Genomic DNA, 8146 nt, shown 5'->3' with positions numbered 1-8146 from the left:
CTACTCAGGAGGCTGAGGCAGGAGAATTGCCTGAACCTAGGAGGTGGAGGTTGTGGTGAGCCGAGATCGAGCCATTGCACTCCAGTCTGGGTAACAAGAGTGAAACTCTGTCTCAAAAAAAAAAAAAAAAAGATCAAGATGCCTGCTTTCAAGGAGTTAATGATTCACTGGTATAAGTAAAATAAGTACACAATGAGCAACAAGATAGGATCTAATCTGGGCCAGGGGAAACGCGTAATTACTTCCCGTTGATTAATGCTTACTTAGTAGAAAATAGGCAACGTGAAGATGATAGAAACCACTTTGGGAAATGGTAAGAGGAAGTAAACAGGCTGATGGTTTTTCCTAACTAATCAAATTACTTTTATATTACATATGAATGGACCATTAATATGATGTTTTAGGGATTTTTTTCTGACTAGTGGAGTAAACATGATTCCCAGAAAGACAACGGTTAGGAGCACAACAGAGGTACTGCATTACACATGTTTGCAACATAGTATCATACAGCTTTAAAACAAATTGCATGTTTTACAATTTACAAAGTGCTTTCACATTTCTAGTTTTATTTACAAGTTTGTGATGAGGGTCGATGAGCATAATGAATTTCAAAGAGGTAAACTAAGGTTCACAGTAACACATTCCTTCAACAAACTATTATCAAGTGCATTTCAAGTACCAGGCACAGTAGGTACATGCCTTATAGGTGTAGAGTTTACAGCTATGAACAGGACAAACTAGCTTTCTGACTTGACAGATTTTGCATTCTCTGAGAGAAGCCAGACTTAAAACACTCACCCAGAGTTCAGTGAAGACTGAGACCCAGTATAGTCCAGACTCATCTCCCCATATGCAATGTCTTTCATTTCCCTAAAAAGACCTCTCTCCCACCCGAAACTTGACACGTTATCACTTCACTTGGAACTTCATCCTCACTACCCACTTCTTGCTCTGGCAACAACCTGTTTCTCTGTCAGTTTCCACTTAAATGTCACTTTCTCCAGGATTCTTCTCTGGCCACCAGATTAGGTTAGATACCAAAACAGTGAGCACCAATAACATCTTGTCTTAGCATTGATCCTATTTCAATGTAATTACTTGTACACTGAAAGCTCAGAGCAGGGAAGAACCAGATTTATTGTTCACTGCAATATCCCTAATGCCTGGTAGAGCAATAAGCAGATAGACTGCTCTCAAACAATGCTGATAAGAAAAATGAATCTTCATATAAAGATGTATATAAGACAGCTTCCCACTGGATCTGTGGGGAACAAAGAACAAGATTTAAAGTCCAATGTGTGTCTTTAATTCATAGAGCATTTATACAGAGATCCCAATATACCTCAGCACGTAAATATGAATGAAGAAACAGTAGTATTCTTTACCCAAAGCTCCTAATTACCCTGGTTATGATCCTCCGGCTGTATCAAAGTTCATTTGTGATTTTGGAAAGACAGTATTAAAAGAATTAAAATTAAAACTCCTGGTCAGGAGTTCAAGACCAGCCCAGCGAACATGGTGAAATCCTGTCCCTCCTAAAAATCCAAAAAAATTAGGTGTTGTGGCGCATGCCTGTGATCCCAGCTACCCCAGAGGCTGAGGCAGGAGAATCACTTGAGCCCAGGAAGTAGAGGTTGAAGTGAGCTGAGATCACACTACTGCACTCCAGCATGTGCAACAGATTGATACATTTCAAAAAAATAGTAAGATACTGGCTTTCCTACACCTAAATATCCCTTTCCTCCTCCCCATTCCACCCACCTTCACCCTACTATCTGCTTCTAGTACTTCAGGCCTCAGCTCAAAGGCTTCCTCGGCAAAGCCTTTCCTGACAGCCGAGGGGTGACTAAACTGCCCCTTTGTCTCTTCTCTTGACTCATGCAACCATTAACTCCATCTTCGCCCATTCCTGAGCGCTCTGCTACCCCTGCGACCCTCACAGGCAGCTGTATTCTCCCTTGAGCCACTGACTCCTGGAGGTGGCATCAGTCACCAGCTGTGACCTTCACGATTGGGTCTTCTGTCTTACCTCAGCCACTTGCACACATGGTCATACCCTAGAGTCTGGAACAGAAGTCGGCAGACTTTTTCTGTGAAGGCCCAGATGGTACATATTTTAGATTTTGTGAGCCAAGAAGCAATGTCTTCAACCCTTTGAGAACTGTGCTTGCTAAAGGGATAATAGCCTTTTTTTGTATTTTATATTTTAAAATGTAAAGATTATTCTTAGCTCAAGGCTGAAAACAACAGGCAGTAGACCAAATTTGGCCCACAGACCATAGTTTGCTGACCCCCATGCTAGACCTTGTCAGCCAATCTTAGGACTGGGCACGGTGGCTCATGCCTGTAATCCCAGCACTTTGGGAGGTTGAGGCAGGCAGATTACTTCAGGTCAGGAGCTCAAGACCAACCTGGCCAACATGGTAAACCCCATCTCCACTACAAATAACAAAAATTAACCACGCATGGTGAATCACACCTGTAGTCCTAGCTACTTCAGAGGCCAAGGCAGGAGAATCTCTTGAACTGGGAGGCAGAGGTTGCAGTAAGCAGAGATTGCACCACTGCACTCCAACCTGGGCAACAGAGCCAGACTGTCTCAAAAATAAAAATAAAAACAATCATAATATAGGAAGCTTCCTTTAATCCACTTACTTATTCAACCAAAATTTACTGAGTGCTTACTATGTGCCAGGCACTCTCATTGGTGCTAGTCGTACAGCAGTGAATGAAACAGACACAAAATCCTTGCCTTCACCAAGCTCATTGCATTCTAGAGGGGTGGACAATAAAGAAATAAATTCATAAAATATATGGGGATCAGATGGTGATAAACCTGATCAAGAAGAGAAGGAAAGGCTGGGTGCAGTGGCTCATGCCTGTAATCCTAACACTTTGGGAGGCCATGGTGGGCAGATCATGAGGTTAGGAGTTCAAGACCAGTCTGGCCAATATGGTGTGGAACCTTGTCTCTACTAAAAAAAAAAAATATTAGGTAGGCATGGGGGTGTGTGCCTGTAGTCCCAGTTACTTGGGAGGCTGAGGTTGCACCCAGAAGGGGGTGTTGCCGGGAGTGGCGATCAGGCCACTGCACTCCAGCCTGGGCAACAGAGTGAGACGCTGTCTCAACAAACAAACCATCGAACAAACTCAAAAAAATTAGCTGGGTGTATTGGCAGGTGACCGTAATCCCAGCTACTGGAGAGGCTGAGGCACAAGAATCGCTTGAACCCGGGAGGTGGAGGTTGTCATGAGCCGAGATCTTGCCATTGCATTCCAGCCTGGGCAACAGAGACGGTCTCAAAAGAAAAAAAGAGAGAGAGAAGGAAAATCAAGACGAGAAAGGAGCTAGGAAGTATAGGTGAAAGGGATGTTATCATGACTTTAAAGAGATGAGGAATGGTTATCATGACTGAAACGGTGACAATGGGGTGGTGGGGAAGAACTGGATAGGGACTTGCAGGCCATTGGAAGGATGTTCATCAGCTTTCACTGAGTTGATGAACCACAAGAGGGTCTTGATCAGGGACTGGAATAATCTCACTTGTTGTAAAAATATTTCTCTCCTTGCTATTGGGAGAGTAAAGGTAAGGTTTCCAAGGTGGAAACTCACAGACAAGTTAGCATGTTACTCAATACTCCAGCTGAGAAATGGTGGTGACATGGGCCAGGTGGTGGCCATGGAGGTGGCAGATATGGGATTCGTTGATGGGTTGATTGGATATGCGAGGTAATAGGAAAAGGGGAGTCAAGGATGTCTCCAACATTTTTTGATCAAGCAACTGGAAGAACCAGGTCGCCATTATTAACATGGGAAAGATGACAGGAGGGGAAGATTGGAGGTGGAGGAGCCCAGGAGTCTGGTGTTTGGCAGGTTGAATGCGTGTAGTACATTGAACATTTAATAGATGTGCCAAACAGGCATTTGAATGTGAGAGGTCTGGCTTTCAGGAGAGAGGTCTAGGGCAATTTTGTAACTTATAAGCCTGGAGATAATTTCTTTTTTGTTGTTGTTCCTTGTTTTTTTTTGAGATGGAGTCTTGCTCTGTCACCCAGGCTGGAGTGCAGTAGCACAGCCTTGGCTTACTGCAACTTCTGCCTCCCAGGGTTCAAGCAATTCTCCTGCCTCAGCTGCCTGAGTAGCTGGGATTACAGGTGTGTGCCATCATGCCCAGCTAATTTTTGTATTTTTAGTAGAGACAGATTTTCACCATGTTGGTCAGACTGGTCTCAAACTCCTGACCTTGTGATCCACCCACCTCAGCCTCCCAAAGTGCTGAGATATCAGACGTGAGCCACTGCTCCCGGCTGAGATGATTTCTTTTCTTTTTTTTTTTTTTTTTTGAGACGGAGTTTCACTCTTGTTACCCAGGCTGGAGTGCAATGGCGCGATCTTGGCTCACCGTAACCTCCGCCTCCTGGGTTCAGGCAATTCTCCTGCCTCAGCCTCCTGCGTAGCTGGGATTACAGGCACGCGCCACCATGCCCAGCTAATTTTTTGTAGTTTTTTGTAGAGATGGGGTTTCACCATGTTGACCAGGATGGTCTCGATCTCTTGACCTTGTGATCCACCCGCCTCGGCCTCCCAAAGTGCTGGGATTACAGGCGTGAGCCACCGCGCCAGGCCAGATGATTTCTTTTTTGAGATGAAGTCTGGCTCTGTTGCCCAGGCTGGAGTGCAGTGGTGTGATCTGGGTTCACTGCAACCTCCGCCTCCTGGGTTCAGGCAATTCTCCTGCCTCATCCTCCCAAGTGGCTAGGATTACAGTCATGCACTACCATGCTTGGCTAATTTTTGTAATTTCAGTAGAAATGAGGTTTCCCCATGTTGGCCAGGCTGGTCTTGAACTCCTGACCTCAGGTTATCTGCCCACCTCTGCCTCCCAAAGTTCTAGGATTACAGGCATGAGCCACTGAGCCCAGCCCTAGAGATGATTTCTTTTCTTTTTCTTTTCTTTCCTTTTTTTCTTTTTTTTTTTTCTTTTTTATTTTTGAGATGGGGTTTTACCATCTTGGTCAGGCTGATCTTGAACTCCCAACCTCAGGTAATCCACCCTCTCGGTCTCCCAAGGTGCTAGGATTACAAGCATGAGCCACTACGTCTGGCCTTTTTTTTTTCCAGGGGGGAGGAATGAAGTCCTGCTCTGTCACCCAGGCTGCTAGGCTGGAGTGCAGGTGGTGCCATCTGGGCTTACTGCAAACTCTGCCTCCTGGGTTCAAGTGATTCTCCTTTCTCAGCCTCCTGAGCAGCTGGGGTTACAGGTGCGTGCCACCACATCCAGCTAATTTTTGTATTTTTAGTAGAGACAGGTTTTCACCGTGTTGGCCAGGCTGGTCCTGAACTCCTGACCTCAAGTCATCTGCCCACCTCAGCCTCCCAAAGTGCTGTAATTACAGGCGTGAGTCACCGTGCCTGGACCTAAAAATGATTTTGAAAGCTATGAGTTAAAACAAACTGATGAGCATCGTTAGAGAAAGGATGATGTCCAGGGGCTGAGCCCTGGAATACTTCAACCTCAGAAGTCAGAGAGATGAGGAGACACCAACAAGGAGTAGTTAGCAAGGTAGGGAGAACATTAGGAAAGGGTGAGAGTGGAGGCGAACTGAAGAAAGTATTTCAAGGACATGAAGGTGTCGCCCCTGCATGTGAGAGATGGAATCAAATGTGTTGCTGTGCAGGAGTTGGCTTGAGAGAGGAGCCCCAGACTGCAAAGTGGGAGGAGGAAGGCGGAGCGTCGGAGCACAGCTGCAGGCCATGAGTTGGGGGAGAGGTGGCGAGGTGCCCAAGTCCTCTTCCAGCTGCCTCACTGTTTTCAGTGCTGTAGGAAAGCAGGACATGGCTGAGAGTAAAGTAGAGCAAGGGAGCACTGGAGGATTGGAGAGAGGAAAAAGCATGAAACAGCCATCTAGGAGAAAGGAATAGGGCAGAGAGATGTGTAGCAGGACGGCTGGGCAGCAACAACGTGCTTGTTGAGGCCTGTGGTCTTGAGTTTAAGGTGAAACCTGTCAACATGCTTGTACACTCTTCTTAGGCCACATTAGGCTTCAGGCAAGGGATAGGTGGAGAGTTGGATTCGACCAGGGTTACGGTTTGCCAAGTAGAATAAAGGGAGAGGTGTGGAAGAAAAGAACAAAACTGTAGAATCTGAGTTGGAAAAGGAAGAAATAGAGGCCTTGGGAGATAAGGAGTAGTGAAAAGAAAGCAGAATTGATTAAGGAATGAATTGCAGGTCCTGGTAAAGCAGAAGGGTCATTAGAGTTGGAGCACAATAGAGTTAACAATGGGAGGTGGTGGCTGAAAAGTGAATTTTGAAATTGAGATTTTGGGAGCTAAGATTTTTATTATTTTAATTTTTAATTCATTAATTTTTTGAGATAGAGTCTTGCTGTGTCGCCCAGACTGGAATGCAATGGCACAATCTCGGCTTACTGCAACCTCTGCCTCCTGGGTTCAAGCAAGTCTCCTGCCTCAGCCTCCTGAGTAGCTGAGATTACAGGTGCACACCACCACACCAGGCTAATTTTTGTATTTTTAGTAGAGACGGGTTTCACCATGTTGGTCAGGCTGGTCTCAAACTCCTGACCTTGTGATCCACTCGCCTTGGCTTCCCAAAGTGCTGGGATTACAGGTGTGAGCCACCACGCCCAGCCCTATTTATTTATTTATTTATTTACTTATTTATTTTTGAGACAAAGTTTCACTCTTGTTGCCCAGGCTGGAGTGCAATGGCACAGTCTTGGCTCACTGCAACCTCTGCCTCCCAGGTTCAAGTGATTCTCCTGCTTCAGCCTCCTGAGTAGCTGGGATTACAGGCGCCTGCCACTATGCCCTCCTAATTTTTTTTTTTTTTTTTTTAATAGAGACGGGGTTTCACCATGTTGACCAGGATGGTCTCGATCTCTTGACCTCGTGATCCACCCGCCTCGGCCTCCCAAAGTGCTGGGATTACAGGCGTGAGCCACCGCGCCCGGCGCCCAGCTAATTTTTGTATTTTTAGTAGAGGATTTTTGCAGTGGATTAAAGGAAGTTTCCTATGTTACGATTGTCTGTCTGCATGCAGGTCTACTGTATGCCTGGAAGTCCCTTGAAGGTTGTCACTGGGACGGTTCATTTTTGTGTGTAGATGGTGCCTGGCACATAGTCAACAGCAGAAAGTAATTGTTCACTGTATGTTTCAGAGCTCCTTGATGGTTCCAACAGTGTCATAACAAGGTCTGAAAGTGTCCAACTGGGGTTGGCAATTTTCAGTAGCGGTCCATGATGTGAGGTGCACTGTGCCTGAGCCAGATGGTTTTTGCTGGACATTTGGATTCTGCAAATTCAAATCAGGAAAATTGGAATGCAGCTTCAGTCAAGTGTATATTTAGTAAAAACATGTCCTGGCAGTATTTGTTACTTATTGGGAGAAATGCATCATACACTTGGCTGTCTTCACCCTTTAAGGTTCTACCAGACTCCAGGAGAAGGCCGAAGGGAGGGAGAGGAGCATGTGTGTGGGATCAGTGCATTTACTCACACATGCCATTATTGGCATTCCATGAAGCACAGCTCCTGCCTGGGGATTTAGGAGGTTATGCCCAAAGCCACACAGACCAGCCAGGGCCAACAAGGCAGAATGAGTAATCCACTATGCATAGTGGTTTGGGGTGTGGTTTGAAAACAAGCATCTCTGTTAAATATGTTAAATACGATTAAAAGGAAACCTAAAACCACAGGGTGTGGACTTTTATGTTGGGGGTGTGTATATGAGATAATCTTCATACGGACCTTTTCATTGTATGAGCTTCTCACAGAGCAGTTTAAACGGCCCCTCCTCAGAGAGCCTTCTCACGATCATTTGCTCTAAGTCTGTTTTATCCAAGCACAGTGACATAAGCCTGTAATCTCAACAATTTGGGAGGCTGAGACGGGAGGATCACTTGAGCCCAAGAGCTCAAGACCAGCCTGGGCAACATAGGAGACCTCCCTACAAAAATTAAAAATTAGCTAGGTGTGGTGGTGCACTTGTGGTCCCAGCTAGTTAGGAGGTTGAGGCAGGAGGATCACTGAGTCTGGGAGGTCGAGGCTGCAGTAAGCCATGATCACACCACTGCACTCCAGCCTAGGTGATGGAATGAGAACCTGTCTCAAAAAGAACAAAACAAA

Source organism: Cebus imitator, unplaced genomic scaffold, assembly GCF_001604975.1.
Source record: "Cebus imitator isolate Cc_AM_T3 unplaced genomic scaffold, Cebus_imitator-1.0 Scaffold406, whole genome shotgun sequence".
Lineage (NCBI taxonomy): Eukaryota > Metazoa > Chordata > Mammalia > Primates > Cebidae > Cebus > Cebus imitator.
Note: the sequence above shows the minus strand (reverse complement) of the source record.